This window comes from Lagenorhynchus albirostris, chromosome 3, assembly GCF_949774975.1.
Source record: "Lagenorhynchus albirostris chromosome 3, mLagAlb1.1, whole genome shotgun sequence".
Taxonomy (NCBI): Eukaryota; Metazoa; Chordata; class Mammalia; order Artiodactyla; family Delphinidae; genus Lagenorhynchus; species Lagenorhynchus albirostris.
Window position 1 is genome coordinate 32297956 of NC_083097.1, and position 23037 is coordinate 32320992.

The window sequence follows — 23037 nt, forward strand, 5'->3', positions numbered from 1 at the left end:
ATGGCTCACGGGTCCAGCTGCTCCGCGGCATGTGGGATCCTCCCAGACCATGGCACGAACCCGTGTCCCCTGCATCGGCAGGCGGACTCTCAACCACTGCACCACCAGGGAAGCCCTATTTACTTTTAATTAACTAAAATTTAGGGACTTCCCTGGTGATCCCTTAAATTTAGGCAGATTTAAGAATCCACCTTCCAATGCAGAGGACATGGTCGATCCCTGGTTGAGGAACTAAGATCCCACATGCTGCAGGGCAACTAAGCCCGCGCACAGCAACTACTGAGCCCACACGCTGCAATGGAAGATCCTGTGTGCTGCAACTAAGACCCAACACAGCCAAAAATTAAATAAATATTAAAAAAAAAAATTAAATAGCCACATGTGGCTAGTGGCTACAGTATGGGACAGCCGCATTCTAGAGTTCCAGGGCCACACATTCTACCTTTGTTTTCTAAACCTCTTAGCAACATGAATTCTAGGCAGGTAATGGTTTTTTTGTTTTTGTTTTTAATAGTGCAAAGTTAGGGCTCTTTATTCAGACAGTAGAGTAGGGCACAGCACAGTGAGATGGCAATGCGGTCTCCATGGCAACAGAAAGTCTCATAAACAAAGTCCTTGGCTTCTGTCAGGCCGACTCTTCCTGGCTCAGACGAAACATGTTTTAACTTGATAAAAACAAAACCAGGCAGCCTGGCTACGATGTGGAAGGGTAACTGGCTGTATGGTCTCTGGTCAGGCCTTCTGAAGTGCTTGGTGAGAGCATCCAGCAGCTCCTGCTTCTTCATCCCGCTCTTCAGTCTGTACACTCTGCAGGCTTCCTTCAGTGTGGGCACAGTGAGCTTACCCAGTGTGCCTTGCTGATGTGGGCCTTCAGCTCCTCTTCAGATAACTCCACCTTGGGCCTTTTGCTTCCAGAACTTTCATCATCTTGTTTTCACTTGGGAACTTTTTCCTCAGGATTGTAATCTGGTGGGTAGAAAAGTTCCTTAAACTCATCCACCAGGGAGCCCAGTCTTTTGTCCATTACTTCAGCCTTGGGCAATGTCAGATCCATGGCTTGTTCAGGCTCCATCAGATCCAAAGCCAAGGCCTCCATGTTCCTAAAGTGCTGCTGCAGCACTGGGTTCTCAAAGCTGTCACTTCTGTACTTGAAGTGGAGCTTCTGAACAATAGCCTTCATCTTGTCTACCTGCTCTGGGTTTGCCATGACTTTTTCAGTAAAGGGCACCTTCCGTTTGTCATCAGCATAGGGCAAGAAGATGAGCTGGAAGCCTGGGGGAGTCACCTGAATTTTCTGGTCCTCCAGCTCCTCTTCCTGTGGCATCAAGGCCACAGAACAAGGGGGGATATTCTGGCAGGGTGTGTATCTGCACACTGTCATGACCTCCTTCTTCAGACACTTGGTAAGTAGAGCACTGAATAGGGTTGAGCTCCCATTTATCAGGGACTCCTTGGGGTACACGAACAGGGAGGGCCTCAGGTAATGGTGCTTCTTCAGCATTATCAAGGTCTTGAAACTGATAAGAATCAAACCTGGTTCATCAAACCATTTAAGCTCTTCTGTTTCCTCTTTCTCTAATACAATCTGACAACTCCCATAGGTCTGGGACCTCTTGGTGTCGCTAGGCAAAAGCAAACTGCCTGTATTTACATTAAGTGTCCGGGTCTTGGTTTTCACTGGTTCATTTGTTTCCCGATAAAGCCTCACTGGAGAAGGTTTGAGAGCCTCTGGACCATATTATAATTGTCAACAGTAAGCGCTACATCTTCGTTGAACTTAAGCTTCAACCTGTAGAGCACGCGCTCCCTGGTCTCCTTGGCGCGAACCTTCCTCAACAGGTCTTTGAGCTTGCTCAACTCCTCAAAGTGGACCCCTATGTCCTCATCCTCTGCTATGCTGATAATATCTCTGTAGAACAAGGATATGTCAAAGCCCCCACGTTTCTTTAGGTGCAACAAGTCAAGGAATATACCTGTGTCACGGAGATCTCCAGCTTTGGTCCTGGCCCGGCTGGCTTTGGCACTGTCATTGCTGTGGGGGTCATCTTTATTGGTGAAAAGCATGATCCTCTTATAGCTCATCTTGAACTGGACATGCTAAAGAGGTTGGCATAGACCCACAGTACTTCACTTAGGGAGTAGTCAGATCCATGGCCAACTAGGTCTTGGAAATGTTTCTTCCCTTCCTGCCCCTTAAAGTGGTCAAGCTCTAGCACTTATTGAGCACCTGGATTACCCAATTCCTGCAAGACGTAAATATTTTTGAAATTCACTGAATTTTTGTCCTTATTGGTACCATAGAACACCACTGCCAAGAGATCTCGATCACTGCTTATGATCTTATTGGTGTATACACTCCAGATATACTGGATGCTAATGTCAAAAGGAGTCAACTCATCTTCATCCTGAGTTTCAAACATGGTCTCGGAAGCATCAATCAAAAAAATCAAACTATGTCTTCCTGAATATTTATAATCTCCACCTGCTTCAAGGCCCTCCTCTTGATCTTCTTCTTCCTCATCACCCTGATTTTTGTAATAAGACTCCCACCCTGACATGTTGGTTGCTTGAGCGCAATGAAGAGATCAATTTGGGCAGAGGTAATGGTGTTTTAAAAGATACTTTTACATTAAATTATATTAGTCATATTGTTATTAAGGCCCAAATCTGGGTTAATGAGAAGATTAACTCACTACTTACTTTGCTCTGAAATTAAGAACAGATTTGGAACCTTCACTTTAAGAGTTGTTAATGTATCAAGACAATGTTTGTTCAAGCTCAGTAAAGTGCAGTGAGGAGGGAAGGGTCCTAGATAAGAAGTTGGAGGGCCGGACCTGGGTCTTAGACCCCCGTCTGCTTCTGACTGGATGTGTACTTCACCTCTGGCCTCAGTTTCTTCATTAGTGAAAGAAGGAGGAGGAGAAGGAGAAGAAGAAAGAGGAGGATGAACTAAAAAGGGAGGAGGGAAGGAGAGAAGAAAGGAAGCGAGAGAGAGAGGGAGGGAAATAGGAAGGAAGAAAAGAAGAAAGAAAGCAGTTGGACTAGATAAATGATTTCAAAATTTCCCTCCAGCTTCCTGCTTTGTGTATTTCAAAGTATGTTATCAGGTGAATAAACATTTAAAATTGTTAAAAAAAAAAAAAGAACTGATTTGGAAACAATCACTAGAAGATTTATGGGACTAGATCTCTCATTTACAGTGACCAATTTTCTTGAAAAATCTGCCAGACAGCCTGGACTATCATAGGCTAAAGGAGGCATTGGGGCTTTTTGATATTATAATAATCTATGAACTGAAAAGTTAAGGTATTAAATAACTGGCAAAAGAGTAAAAGCAAATGCAGAAAATAAAGGCCATTAATGTAAATTCAATTTCTTGGGGATAGTGTGATGTAACACATGTGGGCCAAAGGAACTATAATGCTTTGGCAAAAATTCAGAAATTGAGATGTATCCATAGAGATGTAGCAACACCTAAGACTTATAGGGGATCCAGGTTTTGCAGTCATAGGTTCTCAGTACAGTTGGACAAATGAAGACAAAAATGCAGATGGCTACATAACAATGCAAGAATCAGAGAATAAGAAAGAATGATCAAAGGATTATCATATGATAGCAAATTTTAAATTGCCAAATGAGAAGTTTGGAAAGAAATGTTTTGAGTTCGGAGTAAGCTAAGTTTACATTGGACAAAGGCAGTAGAAAGAGTGCGTTGTACTGAGATTTGAAGTCTTAGCTCTTCACTACTTAAATCAATTTTTCTTTTTGGCCAAGTTACTTAACCTGGGTTTCAACTTTCTTATCTATAAAATCGGAATAACATTAGCTAACAGGAAAGATTGCTGTGAAGGTTGGCACGGGGCCTAACACCTAATAGGTACTCAAGACTACAAGACTACTCAAGTAGATATGGCTACTAACTACTACCACCAGGATCTTCTGGAAGCAGAACAAATATAAGAAATGTGATTCTGTTGGTGATAGGCAGTGAATAAGTGAATTTAACTTGAATAGAGATTGTTGGAAGAAGTAGTAGGGGATAAGTTTAACAGGTAAGATGGGCCTAAATAATTTCTTTTCCTTGAAATCTTGACAAAAGAATTTAGGTTTTACTGTCATTGGTAACGGGAGACAATTGTAGACTCATGCCAAAAGCAGTGGGTAAGTAGATTCATCAACGGCACCACCAAAGATAAGCTTGGGAAAAGGCAAGGAAAGCAGTTAGGTGGACGTTACAATAATCCCGGTATGAGATAATGACCTTGACTAAGATGGTAGCTGCAGAAATGGAAATAAAAGGGCAAATATGAGATATTTTAAGAAAGTATGGACTAAATTTGAACTTCCCAGCTGTGTGCCCAGGTGTTACAGGTCAGTTGAGATACTGATCCGCAAAGGCCTTGGGGGCTGTGGGGGACCCCTTACCCACCATCAGGCAATAAATTCCAGACACAAGTAGTGTTTTTTCTTTACCCAGCCAATCTCATATTGTCATTTCCTGTGCGCGACATGAAAAATTCTGAACTAAAGTGCTTAATGCCAGTCTGGATATAAGGAAAGAAGGGAAGAAAGAATTATAACGACCACAACACTTTCATTCTTCAAGACAAGATGGGGAGGTGTGGATGGAAATGGCATATGTAGGGAAGGAAACTAGTTTAGAGAATTTTGTTTTGGGTATTTCAGGGGCTTTGCATGTGAAATAGTTGTGTGAATAGGTCGTTGGGAAAACAGGATTAGAACAAAGATGAGACATATCTTAGAGATAGAGATTATTTGCAATTGTACTTGATGCCACTTAACTGATAATGGGATACAGTCAACTACATTTGGTTAAAGCACTACTCACAGGATGTGAATTAATGGTTTGCTATCAGCCTGCTCTATCTCCTTTGTCCTTAGGTCTGTTCTAGTAATTATTTTAACCTTCATTGTAGATAAAGATATGGAAGCATTCTGATATTTACAAATCATACAAATATGGGAGAACTAGCTAAAACATTGGCTGATATCATCAAGATTCAGAATGATTCATTGACCCTAATCTAAGAAGATAAAAATAAAGTAAGTGTACCTAACGATGCAAATGCACTTGATGCCACTTAACTATAATATATACTGGGTTGGCCAAAAGGTTCATTCGGGTTTTTCCATATATATATGTGTGTATATATAAACACACACACTCACACACACACTATATATGTTTATAAAATTACTGTGGGTGTAGGTTTTAAGGAAGCCTGAGAAGAAAAAGAGAATGTTTTACCCTTTGCTAAGTAAACTTTTAGTTTCTTTCTTTGCGTCTCTCTTAAATAAGTCACTCCTAACTTGACAAAGATCACAATATTTAATTAAGCCAAGATCCATTTGTTTCCGTCACTGTTGTGGGACCGTCTACCTGCCTCCTGAGGAAGGGGCAATAAAGAGCAGCTATTGTACGGGGAGAAAGCTGGATGAGACAATGCAGTCTCTGTATTCAGACACAGAACTCTTACCAGGATGCAGGGAGAGAAAAAGGAGCTCTCAAGCCCTCTAAGTATCTGTGTATAATTTCTTCAACAGGCCCCATCAAATCAGCAGAAAGTGTGTCTAGCGGCTTCTCCAGGATAATTAAACAAACAAAAATGAAGTAACACAGTTGAGAAAGTTTTACTAAGCCCATAGGAAAGGTGAGAGGGTATCAGAATGGAGCTTTAAGTTTTGTTTACTTCTTGCCTCCAACAGGTAGGCTTTCAAACCACTTCCCCTCTAACACGTAAAAACTGGCTTGTTGTGTGTCAGATAATGCTGAAGGTTTCTGCACATGCCAACGTGTCTTGTTGGTCAATCCAGCTTGTTTATGGAGGCTTGGGCATAAGTGGAGCTACTCTAAAGGAAGTGTCACCACCCCAGGGTGTCCCAGACTTGATTCGGGGACATGGGCAAAGTAGAAGGGGACATGAGCTTCAGTTCCACTCCTGGGCTTTGGAGCTACGTGTTCTCAGCTCAGTGTATTCCCGCCAATTTCCCATTTATTTCCACCTCCTTCTCTTCCACTTCCCCTTTACTCTTGTTCCTCAAAACCTAGAGTGATAGAGAGGTGGTAAAAAGGAAGAGAAATGAGGTCCAGCTTGGGAGTGGCGGAGGGGTTCCACCTTATTTCCTTTTTTCTCTCATTTCTGGGGGTGGCTCTGCGCAGGCAAAGGAACAGGTATGGTTGAGTTGATTGTGTTCTGCACAACCCTAGGGGGCGCCATTCACAGTGTGGCATACAGTGAGGAAAACTTCCCAGTGAGAAACCTACCTTATTTGAAAAGCAGGTGCTTTGGAAAAGAGCCTTATCATTTTGGCTCATCTGATTTTTTCCTGCTACATTTAATTACTGAAGGGCACCTATTTATAACCATGTTCAGAGAATTTGTTATTTAAAGTACAATTCTCCTGTAAATTTACATTAAAGCCCAAAAGGAAGGTTTATCAGGCCAAGAATTTTGCATTATGTTCCCTCTTGGCTGTAATCCACCCCTCCACCCCTCACTTTTTCAGTCATCCTGAGGGTATATGCTGCTGAGATCCTTCAGGACTCTTACATGCTGTTTCACAATCCAGAAACTGTTAATCACTTCACTGTTGGTTTTTCTTTCCCCCCTCTGGTTCAAATAATCCCAAGTCTCCTAGGTTGTCCCAGAGTTTTTCTTTTCAGTCTATTTCAACAATTTTCTTAAAGCTGTCAAATGCTGGAATCCAGAGTTAATTTCTTAAAACTTCATTTTTAAAAAGTGTATGTGTGCGCATGAATTGGGGGAGGGGGTTCTTTCATTTTGTACAGGAATATTTTCCCAACTCAAAATGAGACATATGTCATAATAACTATAAATCTCTGCACTAAACAAGTTGTTAGTAATTATTTGTCAATGTTTGTGTGTGTGTGTGTCTGTGTCTTTGGGAGAGTGAGGTAGAGGAGATGGAGAACATAATTTATCATGTTTCTCTGAGAGAGAAGCAAGAATAAGATGACGGTTGTTAGATGGTTAGTCCTGTGAATTTTTTTTTTTTTTTTTTTTTTTGCGGTACGCGGGCCTCTCACTGTCGTGGCCTCTCCCGTTGCGGAGCACAGGCTCCGGACGCGCAGGCTCAGCGGCCAGGGCTCATGGGCCCAGCCGCTCCGCGGCATGTGGGATCTTCCCGGACTAGGGCACGAACCCGTGTCCCCTGCATCGGCAGGCGGACTCTCAAACACTGCGTCACCAGGGAAGCCCAGACCTGTGAATTTTTGAATGAGTTCTAGCTGAGAATTCACTATGGTCTCACATGACCCAACAGCCCCTTAGACAAGAGACGGCAGAGCAGGGAGTCGCATTTAGGGACACCTGAGAGAAGAGGCTTCCTGGATTGGGATGTCCCAGCAGGATGAGGAGGGACAGGCTTTTGTACAGCTTGGCAAGCAGAGTTAGTAGCTACTAGAGGATCCTTCTTCAAAGAAGACTGCATGTAAGACTTGGAGGGGGCCATTTCGTTTAATTCTACTAGAAGAATTCTAATTTCTTCTTTAGAAATAGAGACGCAGGCGTAGAGAGCAAACGTATGGATACCAAGGGGGAAAGTGAGGGGGTGGGATGAATTGGGAGATTGGGATTTACATATATACACTATTGATACTATGTATAAAATAGATAACTAACGAAAACCTACTGTACTCAATGCTTTAGGTACTCAATGCTCTGTGCTGACCTAAATGGGAAGGAAATCCAAAAAAGAGGGGATGTACATATACATATAGCTGATGCACTTTGCTGTACAGTAGAAACTAATACAACATTGTAAAGCAACTGTACTCCAATAAACATTAATAATAAAAAAAGACCAGTGAGCAAAAATAAATAACTTACAGACCTGAAAAAAAAAAAAAAAAAGAAGAAATTTCACAGCAACTCTGTGTGCCAAAGGATAAAGAAAAAGATTTTTTTCCCCTCTGTTTTGTTTTGTCCATGCCTAATATAGAGAGAAAAAGTAAAGCAGTGTACCTCTGTTTGGGGTGGACAGGTGGCCCAGAGGATAAAAATGACAAAACCCTAAATTAGAGGATGAAGCTTAGAGGCAAATGGAAAGGGACTCCTGGGGCTAAGAAAGACCCTAACCTCAGAAGTGTTCTACAAGTTCATCACTGTGTCTCCTAAATCATGAAATTGTCATTTTTATTTCTTTTTCTTTTTCTTTTCTTTTCTTTTTTTTTGGCTGTGCTGCATGACCTGTGGGATCTTAGTTCCCCGACCAGGGATTGCACCCAGGCCATTGGCAGTGAAAGTACAGAGTCCTGACCACTGGACCTCCAGGGAATTCCCTGAAATTGTAATTTTTAAAGCCCAGGTGTAAGAATTATCTTTTCCCTTGTATGATAACCAATAAATGCATGGGCATATATTACATAATAAACATAATTGTATGATTACAAATAAGCCTGGGTCTATTGCCTGCCAATTTCATTTTTATCATAATGATAACTACAAATGATTAGGTAATTTTTCCACATCAATATCCTAATCCTTCTGAGCTCCTATCACACAAGATATCATTTCCTCCCAGGAGAGCTCCAAGTTATACTGTCCACACACTCTTTTTACATGGTTCCTCTCTTATGTCACGCAGGCAATTGTTCTGAGAGTTGAAAGTGACTTTAATAGTGAAAAAATAAAAATTGAAAGTCCACAGATAGGGAAAAGTTTAGACAACATGTAGTATATTGAGAAAAGGGAATATTATCCAGCTATTAAAAAGGTTTAGACAACATGTAGTATATTGAGATAAGGGAATATTATCCGGCTATAGGGACTTCCCTGGTGGTCCAGTGGTTAAGACTTTGCCTTCCAACACAGGGGGTGTGGGTTTGATCCTTGGCCTGAGAGCTAAGATCCCACACGCCTTGAGGCCAAAAAACCAAAACATGAAACAGAAGCAATATTGTAACAAATTCAATAAAGACTTTAAAAATGGTCCACATCAAAAAAAAAAATCTTAAAAAAAAAAAAAGGTGCTATAGATCCATATGAACTGAAGGGAAAAGACGATCATATGACAGTCATGTGACAAGGAACAAGATGGAGACAGCATCATCCCATTCAAGGCAGAATAACACAGAGCTTTAGAGCCTGGACCTTGGAGCAAGACGGCCTGGGTTTCAGCATTAGCTGTGGGAGCTTGGCCAAGTTACTTCTCTGTGTCTCAGTTTCCTCATCTGAAAATGGGAATAATGATGACAAGAGTACCGTCAAAGAATCGTGTGAATATAGGACAATGCTACACACTCAAAGGAAGTCTTAAAGTTTAAATACTCCCCAAAAAGATGCCTTTCAAAAATGGTCACTTTCCTGTCTAATGAATTATAGTTCCCAGATCTTAGTTTTTGAAATATTTAGAAAATTTTATATTTTGCATATTTTTATTTGGCCCTGCACAACTGATAATATTTTCCATCATTACATAGCATATGCATGAAAAATTGATCCCCACATAATTTTGACACATGATAAAATCTTTAGTTTGTATTTACAAATGGAGTCCAATATTCTATTTGCCTTAAGTCCTTATTCTAAGATTTTTAGTTGTAAACAGGATAAATATTTATAGTTTTAGCTCAGCTCAATAAACTGAGTTCATGTCTCCAGGTTAGTACCCCAAATGGTAAGATCTACGATATAAAAAGAAAAATCTCCCCAAATAAAAAAATAGAAATATCACTTTTATAAAGTGTCATTTATATTGGACATTTCTTGCCCTAGAAGTATACTTATAGGCATTTTTCTTTATGTGTCAACTGTGACATTTCACCATCTTTTAATATATTACATGGGGGAAATAAACATCTTCATGGCTAATTTTAGCAAACTTCATTTGCCAAACATTTGTTGGGCATCTAGTATATGCCAAGATCATACTGTGCTTTTAGTTAAAGTTTGTACTTATATATATTTGACAGTTTGATCCATTGGCAATATTTCCTTTACTAAGCTCTGGGTGTACTTTCCTGTATTTTTTTCAGAGAGCCTGTTTTCCCTCTTCTGAGGTTTTGGGAATTTGGTCTAGCAACTTAGAAGTCAAAGCAAACTTCTTTGGTAGCTCCTGTGTAATAGAGGGAAAAGTATTCCTATTTAAGGGGTCCCTACACTGTGGCCACTCTCTGGGTGGGTCAGGAGTCAGGTGGAAACATTCCACAATAATCCATTTTCTAAAACTCAAAGCCTCCTATTCAAGTTCACTGATAATATTTGGTTCTTTCTTCCATATCCCCCAAGAAATCCCAGCTGTTTCTGAGCATTGTTTAGAAAGTACACTATTGATTTTTTAAATAAGAATTTTGAACCCCTCAAAACCATTTTGAAGGGAATCAAAAGCTTTCTAATTTTAAACCAAGGTTGTGAAAGCATTTGCATTTGAGGTTTGAAGCATTTTAAGCAAGACAAAATATCAAACATTCCACGAGTGCCTATTCTGTGGTAGGCTCAGTACTAAAGGATCCTGGAGTATTGGCTCATTTGATATGCATTGGCACCCACAGGGTGGAGGTTATCATTGCCCCCATTTTACAGAGAAGGAAACTGGGCCACTGAAAGTGAAGCAGTTTGCCCAAGGAGAAGCAGGAAGCAAAGAGGAGAACTTGGATTTGTACAGACTGTCTGGCTCTGGAGACTGTTCACAACCACTGTGCTAATCCATGAGACAGATGATGTCCAGGAGTGTGTATGGGCAACACTGACTACTTGGTAGGAGGATGAAAACAGAAGTGATCTGATACACAAACTGCACCCTCATCATTCATCATTTTATCCTTTTCCTCTACATTCCTGATCCTACAGGGATAAAATACTAGAGTATAAATACGATATTAGAGCCTTAAAAACCACTTGAAATGGATTAAAATTATCTGATTTTAAACCTGAACAATTGAAAACATGTCAGCGTTGAGAAAGTGTAAAGCATTTTGAAGTAATTTACCTTAAAGCATTCTTAATTCTACACAGGCAGAAAGGAGTTCCTAAAATTGTCAGTATTTAAGTTGGAACCTCAAAAAGGAAGTGTGTGGAAGCTTTGCTTTGATATTCTGAATGCTGAGAACATGTGTAGTTGTAGATTCTTGGCTGACTTTGAAGGCTGACTGGGCTACATTCTCCAACATTCTCAGAACTGGTATTGACATTTTTTGGCTCTTCCGGACTGTTGATTGTTGTCATTTGTGTCACGTGCACAACTCAACACACTGGGCTCATGTCGGTGGAAAACTCAAACTCTAGAGTTTCCTGTCATCCTTAGTTTAGATAATGTTAAAAGTTGCTATGACTAAATAAAAAACAAATTAGTGATAGTAGCTAAGGGGTCACATAAGCCACAAGTAACCAGTGTGTTCTCAAAAAAGGCCGAGTGAACACATGTCATAGAGGTCAAACAAGTAGGTTGGCGGAACGGTCATGGATTCCTCATTACTACTTTTAGAAGAATGTGGCATTTCTGACTCTAAGTCTGAACGATGCTATTATGAAAGTGAACTTTAAAAAATAAGAACTTTCAAAAAAAAAAAAAAGAAAGTGAACTTTAAAATGTGTGAACAAAATCAGTTGCTGAGGGGATTGTTATCAGTTCTTTTTCCCAGACAGAAGTCAACATCTCATGGCGGGGGAGGGGGAGAGTGGGAGAGGGGTTACTAGGATATTTCAGCACTTGCACAAGCAGCCATTCTTCATCTGTCAAAGAACTGTAAGTGAAGAAAAGAGACTGACATGTTGAGAAAGAAGTTTGAATGCGGAATTTATCTATTTGACCAAATATTAATAAAGCTTCTGGCACAAACTGGCCACTGGATTAGGGGCTTTTTAAGCAGACGGAGACAAGCTGGGCCAGGATCTGCATTCGGGGACTGCTATTCTGGTTGGGGGAGATAGATCAGAGTCAAAAAAAAAGTTTTCCTGGTCATATGATGCCTCAGTGAGGGCACAGAACAAATACCCAGTCCTTTGTGAAGAGACCAGGGTTTGGGAGTCAGAAAAGCCTCCTTGGAAGAGGTGAACCTTAAGTTCACTGTTGAAATGTGTCTCCCAGATTGACAGGGTATTCTAACTATTTTAAATATTCCTGTTAGAGTGAACAAAGATATGGTTGGAGACACAGTCTAGAATAACACTGTCCAATGTAGTAGCCGCTAGTCACATGTAGCTTTGCTTAAACTTATGTTGATTACAGCAAAATACAGTTTAACATTTAGTTCTTTGGTTTCCCTAGCCACGTTTTAAGCTCTCAACAGGCACACGTGGCTAGTGGCCATTGCACTGGACAGCACAGGCACACAACATCCCCATCACCACAGAAATTTCTACTGTTCAGGGCTGGGGAACTGAAAGCAGACAAGCACTGCTAGAGGGTCAGTTTTAAGGGGTGCGTGGCAAGAGCTAAGCCTGGGGGCAGAGGTTGCAGCCAAAGGATGGAGGTCTCACATGTCATACCACAGAGTTCAGACTTTACCCACTGGGCTAGGCATGAGCAAAATTTTCTGTAAAGGGCCAGATTATAAATATTTTTGGCTCTCAGAACCACATAATATTTGCTGAAACTATACAACTCTACTGCTGTAGCATGAGATCAACCACAGACAATATATAAATGAACAAGTGTGACTGTGTTCCAATAACATTTTATCTGTAAAAACTGACAATGGGCTGTATTCAGCCCACAGACCACAGTTTGCTGACCCCTGCACTAGGCCGTTAGGAACCCCCTGAAGGGTTTGAAGCCAGAAAGTTGCATAATTAGATGTGTGCTTTAGAAAGACCATTCTAGTAGCAGAATAAGGATGGATTTAAGGAGTGTGAGATGCAAGATTGTTAATAGTCCTGTCAAAGAGGATAAGGGCCTGAATTCTGAATGCAGCCTATTGAATATGGCTGGAGAGAAGGGAATGTGTATGCGCTTTTAAGTTAGGTGGTGGTGGGGCACTGGGGGCAATGGAGATTCAACGACATGGAAGTACAAGGCTCAGGTGACTGGGTAGGCGGTGGCTGTATCATCTTGGCTGCACCAAGTTATACAATATAGGAAGAACAGATCTGGAGAAGGATGATGACTTCACTTTGGGTCAGGTGGCATTTGAGATGCCACACATGTGAGTCATTAGCAGAGGGTAGTAGCTGAAGCCTTGAGAGCGACAGAAAATACCCAGAGAGGGCGGGCAGAGGGAGAGGGAGGTAAATGATGGTGCTTTGAGTGTTACCAAAATGGAAGACATTTGGTAACAAGAAGGAATTGTTACAGGCACAGGGAGGAAAACCAGGGAAGGATGGCATTGCAGAAATCAAGGGAAGATTGTCAAGTGCTATTGAGAAGATTAAGAGGATTCCATTATGTTTGGCAATTCGGAGTCATTTTTAGAATGTTTTCCTGAATAGATTTCATAAAAGGAAATAAGATATATTAGTGCAATGATAGCTATGACTTTTCATGTTCTTGGTTTGTGTGTGTGTGTGTGTGTGTGTGTGTGTGTGTTTTAAGCATTAGGATTCCTTAAAAGCAAGGAGAAGGTTAGGGTCCTTTGAATCTGCCCTTGTACATTGATATGGTCCAGCAATCACTCTATTTGTGGCTGGAAGGGCAGGTGAGATCTTGACTGGTCTTTTACGAGGTGATCTTTGTGCAAACTTCTTGGGAGAGCTTCATGCTTTGAGTGCCAGAAAGCAGCTAGATAGCCTCTTAAAATGATATGTTTTCTGATTTTAGGGTATGTGAGAACAAAAATGGACTTCTTAAGACAAGGAACCCTCGAGTTTTATGTAAGAACCACGTTTGATATATATAAATGTTTTATCCTGAATCCACCTTAATAAAAAAAAAAACTAGATAATAACAGCTTTAAAATAGAATCATGTGATTTGGGAGTACTCCATTTCACAATTTAATGGTCAAAGGATTAGTCATCCCTTCAATGGAGGAGTTTCAAATGATTTATAGCCACCTCGAAGAGGTTTATATTAGGAAAATATTTTACATGCCTAGTGGATGAATATAACTCACTCAAACTTTGCATGATTTGCTGTTTAAAATTTTGTCTTAAAATATGGAAAAACTGACACAAACATGCTTGTGGTTTTCAAGAGTATTTCATGAGAGAATAAGAATTGGTATTTGTTCCTGAAGGAATTGCTTTAGTAGAGCATTAAGATCTAAGGAACACACATTTCTGAACACTTTAAATGACTTTTACCTCCCTAAACCACAGCAAGGGAAAAGTGAAGTTGAATGACAGTAACACAACAATAATAGCAATAACAACAAAAATAAAAGAAGGACCTTCTTCATCACCAGTGACCAGTTGGCTCACTAGGTTGGATGACGGAGATTAGCCCTATTAGATATCAGAATATATTATACAATAATAATTGAAACGGTATGACACTACAAAAATAAGATACAGATGGCTCAGAAGAGAGCCATAATATATGATAATCTAAAAATAACAAAAATAGTGAAACAGAATATGCAAATAGATATTATTTTAACTTCACAGTGAATTACTTCTGTAAGTCAAAATAAGTGGCAAATAGACTGTAAAATTAAAAGGAGGGCTTCCCTGGTGGCGCAGTGGTTGAGAGTCCGCCTGACAATGCAGGGGACACGGGTTTGTGCCCTGGTCCGGGAAGATCCCACATGCCACGGAGCGGCTGGGCCCGTGAGCCATGGCCGCTGAGCCTGCGCGTCCAGAGCCTGTGCTCCGCAACGGGAGAGGCCACAACAGTGAGAGGCCCGCGTACCACACACACACAAAAAATTAACCTAATGTAACTGAGAGTGTTCAATAGTAATTGAAGAAAATTTATTTAAAATGGTTCTTTAATATTGTCTTATTTATTAAGTAATTAACCTGAAAAAATTAAAAATCCCATTCTGTCAGTGTATATATCCATACAGTACTAAAAATTTTATTTATTTATTTTTTGATTACCTTTAGGACTTTAAGAAAATCATCCAGATTCAGAAAACAACTATCAATTATATGCATGAAAATGTTTATTGCAATTTTTCTAATTGGAAGAATCCTGGCCGTAACCAAAATATCTAAGTAAATTATGATATCTTAACGTCATGGAATGTGTTGCAATTGTTAAAAGAACTGTGAGCAACATGTAACAACATGGAAGAATGTTCATGAATTACCTTTAAGTGAAAAAATGCTATGACAATTATGTAAGAATATATATATATATTCACTTGTAGATAAAGAATGAATGGGGCTTCCCTGGTGGCGCAGTGGTTGAGAGTCCGCCTGCCGATGCAGGGGACACGGGTTCGTGCCCCGGTCCAGGAGGATCCCACATGCCATGGAGCGGCTGGGCCCGTGAGCCATGGCCGCTAAGCCTGCACGTCCGGAGCCTGTGCTCCACAACAGGAGAGGCCACAACAGTGAGAGGCCCGCGTACCACAAAAAAAAAAAAAGAAATGAATGGTCATATGATATGAGGGAAATAGTTATGACTGGATTATTTCTCTTTTCAAATTTCTTTTATTTTGCATAACAGACACAAAAAGAAAAAAAATCCATTGTGCACAGGAGAAGAGACAAGGAAGCAGAAGTCAACCAACATAAATTCATTCTGATTTTTTTAGAAAACGTCGAAGCATATGTCTTAAGAGAAAGGCTCCTAGCAACAATTTAGTACAGTTAACTAGTAATCTGATACTAACCTACTAACAGCCACCTAGAGAAAGATAGACTCATTCTAACTTTATGAAACAAAACAGTAAGTTCCCATCATGCCCTACCTCTAGGCTATTCTAGTGCCATTTCTTTGTAGCCTAGAGAGTCAGCCAGGTGAAATGGTTTAGGCAGAGGCCCTGGAGCCAGTCTGGGTTTGGATTTTAGTTCTACCACTTACTTGCTCGTTGCGAATTGTTTAGTTTCCTTTGGTTTCCAGATCCATAAAATGGAGTAAAAGTAGTATATCTCCCAGAGTTGTAAGAATTTAATGAACTGCTATTTTTAAAACACAGCACAGTGTCTGGCATATAGGAAGCACTTAGTAAGATGTTAGCTATTGTCACTATATTTCTTATTTCCTTAGTACAAAATTTGAAAAATGATTCAAACCTCGATATAGCTCCGGACAGTGCTATACTAAAAGGAGGAAGATAGAAACAATCCATTTTTCTAGTCCTAAAGAAACGTACACTTTTATTGCCAAGATTATCTAGCCTATTAATCTATTATTTGAGATTCCCTGAAAGTTTTTGATAGGAACAAGTAAGATGTTTCTATAAAATCAGGAAGCCACTTAAAAATTTACAGTGCAAAAAAGTGAACTCATAGAAACTCCTTGAAGTAGATTTATTAAAGATAATTCTCGAATATGAGTAAAGAATATTTCTTTTTGCTCTTAAAGAATCAAAAATCTAGTTTTATTTCCATGAAATAAAAATGTCGATAAAAACTTCCAATACCCATCTAGGGAGCCTGAACCTTCTCTGCTCTGCAGAGACTATACCAATTACTCATTATGAACCCTTGGGAAATGTCAATGACAAAATCTAAGATAAAACTGTGTGAGCTGAGAGGTTGGCTTACAGTTTCTGAAATAAGAATTCTGTGTTATAATCTCTGTGTTTCCCATGATTTAGCAGAAATGGATTGGCACGTATATCCTCATTTCTGTCTCAAGTGAGAATTTTGTTTTAAACTATGTAGTTACTAATTAAATCAGGAAGATATTTACTTTAATCAGATTAGGCTCACGTAAAATTATGAGTCAAACAGCAAACATGTATTGGCAGTTTAAGGTATACAAGATAGCATGGAAAGATGCAAAATAACTGGGGAGGAAATGCATTTGAATATTAGAGGTGCTTGATGAGAATTTCAAGGCATTGACAAGAGAAATGCTGAAGGCATGGCAAGTCAAGGGGGATTAAGAGTGGGGTAATATAGTCTGAAGTCCGGGAGCCTGATTCCTCCAGCTCCATTTTTCGTTCTCAAGACTGCTTTGGCTATTTGGGGTCTTTTGTCTTTCCATACAAATTGTGAAATTTTTTGTTCTAGTTCTGTGAAAAATGCCAGTGGTAGTTTGATAGGGATTGCATTGAATCTGTAGATTGCTTTAGGTAGTAGAGTCATTCTCACAATGTTGATTCTTCCAATCCAAGAACATGGTATATCTCTCCATCTGTTTGTATCATCTTTAATTTCTTTCATCAGTGTCCTATAATTTTCTGCATACAGGTCTTTTGTCTCCTTAGGTAGGTTTATTCCTAGATATTTTATGCTTTTTGTTGCAATGGTAAATGGGAGTGTTTTCTTAATTTCACTTTCAGATTTTTCATCATTAGTGTATAGGAATGCCAGAGATTTCTGTGCATTAATTTTGTATCCTGCTACTTTACCAGATTCATTGATTAGCTCTAGTAGTTTTCTGGTAGCATCTTTAGGATCCTCTATGTATAGTATCATGTCATCTGCAAACAGTGACAGCTTTACTTCTTCTTTTCCGATTTGGATTCCTTTTATTTCTTTTTCTTCTCTGATTGCTGTGGCTAAAACTTCCAAAACTATGTTGAATAATAGTGGTGAGAGTGGGCAACCTTGTCTTGTTCCTGATCTTAGTGGAAATGCTTTCAGTTTTTCACCATTGAGGACGATGTTGGCTGTGGGTTTGTCATATATGGCCTTTATTATGTTGAGGAAAGTTCCCTCTGTGCCTACTTTCTGTAGGGTTTTTATCATAAATGGGTGTTGAATTTTGTCGAAAGCTTTTTCTGCATCTATTGAGACGATCATATGGTTTTTCTCCTTCAATTTGTTAATATGGTGTATCACAATGATTGATTTGTGTATATTGAGAAAAAAAAAAAGGTCATGAAGAACCTAGGGGTAAGATGGGAATAAAGACACAGACCTACTAGAGAATGGACTTGAGGATATGGGAAGGGGGAAGGGTAAGCTGTGACAAAGTGAGAGAGTGGCATGGACATATATACCCTACCAAACATAAAATAGCTAGCTAGTGGGAAGCAACCGCATAGCACAGGGAGATCAGCTCGGTGCTTTGTGACCACCTAGAGGGGTGGGATTGGGAGGGTGGGAGGGAGGGAGATGCAGGAGGGAAGAGATATGGGAATATATGTATATGTATAACTGATTCACTTTGTTATAAAGCAGAAACTAACACACCATTGTAAAGCAATTATACTCCAATAAAGATGTTAAAAAAAAAAAAAGAGTGGGGTAAGAGTGAAAGGTGGAAGTTTTCTTGAAGGAAGAAAATGGGAGCCATGCATTAAAGGAAGGGTCAGAGCTGGTTGGGCAGAGCAGAAAGTGGAGAAGTAGCACAAGTATAGCTACAAGAGGCACATATGGAAGATCTTAAACTCTCTGTAGTGATATGTCTAGAAAAATAATTACTAAAATGTTAACTGTGTTTTTTTTTCAGATAGTGAAATTTTTACTTTTTCTACATTTTCCTATTTTCCTTTACTTTCTCTACATTTTCCTTTACTTTCTGTACATTTTTGGAAAATATTCATCATCATGATGCATCTCACTTTTATAAGAGGGGAAAACAATAAAGCTACATACTTTTAGAGGAAAAAACATTTTTTGCTGATATCTCAGTGGATAAATGGAAGCTGTATAAATAAATGCACTGATTAAGAATATAAAAAGTGGAGTATTGTACTAAAATACCCAACTCCCTTTGCCCAGTTTTTTGACCTTAAACTTTTTACCCCACTTTTCATTATGAAAAATTGCAAGCATGTCCAAAAGTTGAAATTGGAATTGAATGCCAAAATACATCCCCCCTCCCCAGATTCTACAATTGTTTGCATTTTGCTATTCTTGCTTTTGCTTTATATCTATTCATTTATCCATTCATCTTTGTTTTTTGATGCATTTCAAAGTGAGTTGCAGACATGTATACCCTGTTTGATACTAAATTTTATCCACCCACCAATTCCCTCTGCACACATACACTAGTCCAGAACCTTCCAGCCGGCTGTTATGCACTGAAATCTGATCTCATTTCCCATATCTAGACACAGCTTCCAATCCAAACACATCCCAAATCAGCTGACAACCCAGAAGGCAGTTTGCCAAACTTTACCCTGACTGTTTCTATATATCCAGAACTATGTAATTTATTCAACTCATGGGATATTAAAGCCAGAAAGGGAAACTATCTGCTCTGGGGTCAGCAACTCCAACCTTTCCAGGAACTAAGCAGGTAGTATAAAATGTGGGTGTCTCCTGTAAGATAATCCAGTGGATCTGATAACGAAGACTGACCCGCCTCCGTGTGGGGAGGCGACAAGGAGCAGCAGAATGACCCAGGGAGTTGAGAAAACAGAATTAACACTGGGGCAAGGCTTCCAGCCTCAGCCTATGGTTCCAAGGGCCTGGCATTTTAACCACAGCTCCCTTTTTGTCTCCTCTGAGGGCCTAGGACACCTCTTAAAGGCACGTATTTGTTAGAATAACTGAAAGTGTACACCGTTACGTAGAATCTTTCTTTACTTAAAAGTATTTATGGATGCAGTATTTATTGCCTCTCAGTTAAACACAGACCTTAATGGTGCAAACAGTAGCACAGATATTATAAATGCAATGATGTGATATATCTCTAGGTTTTGCACGTTGCTTGCCCAAGAAGGCAATATTCCCCCACCTCTGGTGGATTGACTACCTGTCTGTAATGAACCCAAAGAAGAGAGAAACCAGTTTTCTCACTGATCAAAGGATAGATGTAGCGTCATTTCTCAGAAATGTGCCTGCATTTATATATATATATTTTTTTTTTCTTGGTCTGTGTGGCTTACAAATTAAATAGAAGGCGTTACCGTGTGGAAGTGGGGAAGAACGGTGAGAAAAATGGGATGTAGAAGGGTCAAGATGTATAGAAACTATGTCTGGTTTTTCATGCCCATTAGCCACCTAGACATGGTTATTTGGCCTACTTTCTGGAACTTCCTCCCTCTCTCCTTGCCCTGCTTATCAAATTCAACCAGTGTTTGCTCAGGTTGGCTAACTTTTACATCTACTGAGAACTGAAACCATCTATTGATACTTTTCACATGTGCAGTAGCTACAGGTGGACGTTGCTTAGAAATCAGAAGTTACAACAATTCTGCCCTCACAGTCTTTTCTTTATATGCTTGATAATTAACAAGAGATAGTTTGGAAACTTCCCCCTCCCCCAACCCCCCTCCCCACCCCGGGAAACTAATTTAAACAGTGTGTATCTCAGCCTTACTGTGTTGGTATAGCTAGTTCTGCTACTAAAAAAAAATTCCACCCAGGCCTGAAATGCTGTCTCATGCAGTTGTGGGTACATGTGATAAAATTAGTTTCTTTTGGGTGAATGTTCTCTTGTGATAAAGTAAACTCAACTCCTTTTCTTCCAAAGTTATAATGAATAAAATTGCCAGTAGTTCTTTTGCACTATGCCCATACATTGATAAATCAAAATGTATTAATGTAAGTTAAACCTCCTAAATGTCTATCTATTAAAGGGTTTTTACAAGATTTCACATGAATTCTTTCAACTTAATGTCTGTCATAGATCAAATTCAGCAGATGTTTATTTCAACTCCACTTCTTTTGATTTCTACCAGGATTTACATAAGGATTGAATTTATTGTTGGCTTATCAGTTTTTGTAGCTCAAAAGTGACTACAGACCAGTGATTCTGAGCTGTGGTTTTACAATCCCACTAGCTGGTTTTAAAAGCCATATAGTAAAATTCTGAACATGTTAATTAAAAACGTTACTTTTTATTGAATTAATATTTAAAAGAGCATATAGCATTTTGAGGAAAAAGTGAGTCATAGAAAGCAAAAGGTCCCAATATGAAAAAAAGAGAAAAATTCTTTAAATGCTTTTAAAATTCCCATTCTCAAAACACTAATTTTGGCTGGTTTGTTTTGCAAGTTCTTTGCATATTTTACTTATAAAATAAATAAATAACTTAGAAAAATTTTGTATAGCTTTTGCTATGCAACAGGCATTATTCTGAAGACATTCATTTGTAAACCTAAATAAGCCTCATAACAACCTTACTAAGTAGTAGGTATAGTTATTCATTTTTTACACATAGGGAAACCAAGACACAGAGAGGGTAAATTGATCAAAGTCACATAGCTGAAAATGGGCAGCACTGAGGTTCAAATAAGGAAGTCCAACTCCAGACCAGACTTTAAACTCTATTCACTAGAAGTTTACCAGTTTCCACTTAGAGTTACCGAAACACTGGGTAAGACTTGGCATAAGTGATCATCAAAATGGGTTAAGCAATAAATAAATAACTAAAGCAAACCTTGGATGTTTGAATCATTCAGGGAACTTAAAAAAAAACAGTAGCTGACCCCCACCCAGGCCAGCCTGAATCAATATCTCTGGGGTGGGGCTTATGTAACTGTGTATTTTAAAGTCAAACAGCCGATTCCAATGTGCTGCCAGATCGAGAGCCACTGATCAAAACTTCTAGCTAAGTCTTAGTACAGGGGATCTCAAACTTGAGCATGCATCAGAATCACTTGGAGAGCACGTTAATACACAAGCGGCTGGGTCTGACTCCCAGAACTTACTCAGTCTTGAGTGGAGCCCAAAGATTTCCGTTAAGTTCCCAGTTCAATGATGTTGATGCTGCTGGTTTAGTGACCACACTTTGAAAACTACTGTCTTAATAAGCTGGGATAGGGATAAAGGTGGGTAATAGAGACCTGGAGGAAACTGGACTAATTCTAGTATCTCATCAGCCCTGATGCTGACATATTTCCACTACTTTGTTGATTTACCCAATAACACTGACTGAGGATGAGAGAAGAAAAGAAAAAGGAAAAATATGAAGCTAAAGGGAAGTGAGGGAAAAGATAGAAGAGGAATTAACTTCTTCAGTAAACTAAAATTTGTGAATTTCTCACCAACCTAATCACCTGTCAATGATAGAATACGAAATGAGAAAATTTAACGATAGTGACACTCAAAAAGAAATGCACCTTTCTATGTCAGAAGCAGAAAAGAAACATAAAATAGTGAGTGAGACTGGAAGACTGGAGGGCTGGCAAGGCGGGCTGTTCGTTTAGGGTACAGAAGTATTTATTAATTCAGCTCCTATAGGTAATCTGAGAACCTGAGCTATAGTCACTCTTTGAAACCAAGGGCAAGGACAGTTATGCTTTTTTCCCATCCTTAGCACCATGAAAGGAGACCAAATGATCAGTGCTAAGAATTGCCTGGGGATAGACCAGCAGTTCGCAACTGAGGATGAGAACATGGCAAGGGAAGGGGGGGAGCACATTTTGTAATATCTGGAAATGCTTTGTGTTGTCACAATGAGGGGGACAAGGGTGCTACTGGATCTAGTGGGTTGGGACCAGAGATTCTGCGAAACATCCTACAATGCAGAAAAGTGCTAAAGCTGAGAAATGCTGGGTTAGAACCAGGATCTGGACCAAGATGCCAGTTGACTTAGTAATGAATATACTAAATGTGCCAAATTATTGTGGGCCTGTATCAGCTGTCAATACAGACCTGGTTCTGGGCTGGAGGAACCTCAGAAAGAAGTAGTAGAGGTAAGCACAATATTAGAGATGGCAGATAGAAAGCAAAAACTAAGCAATCAACCAAAAAACCTTCTCAGATGGGTCTACCACACAATTCCAAACTACAGGAAGAAGACTATTAATAAGAAATAAAAACACAATGAAATCAACAATTGAAAGATGGGTTTACCTCAAATTAAATTAAAATAATAGAACAATCTGAAAGTGACCTTAAGAATTTAGGATATATCAAGAAAAAGATTGAATAATACCTATAGGAGAGCATAAGAATATTTGAAACAAAAATGGGCAGACATTGGGCAAAAACAGGTGATTATCAAAAGCAACCAATTTTAAAGACTGGAGATAAAAACTTAACCATTGAAACATAAATTCAATATATGGGATAAAATATGGTTTGGACACAGATAGGATGAGCAACTATCTTGGTCTGTCTGGGACTGAGAAGTTTCTAGGGCATGGGACATTAGTGCT

The 23037-nt window shown here is 39.5% G+C and overlaps 1 pseudogene; it reads right to left on the reverse strand.

Moving 5' to 3' along the window:
- Positions 1 to 519: 519 nt before the first annotated feature.
- LOC132518020 (X-ray repair cross-complementing protein 6-like) lies at positions 520 to 2559 on the reverse strand (annotated as a pseudogene).
- Between the last annotated feature and the right edge of the window lie 20478 nt (positions 2560 to 23037).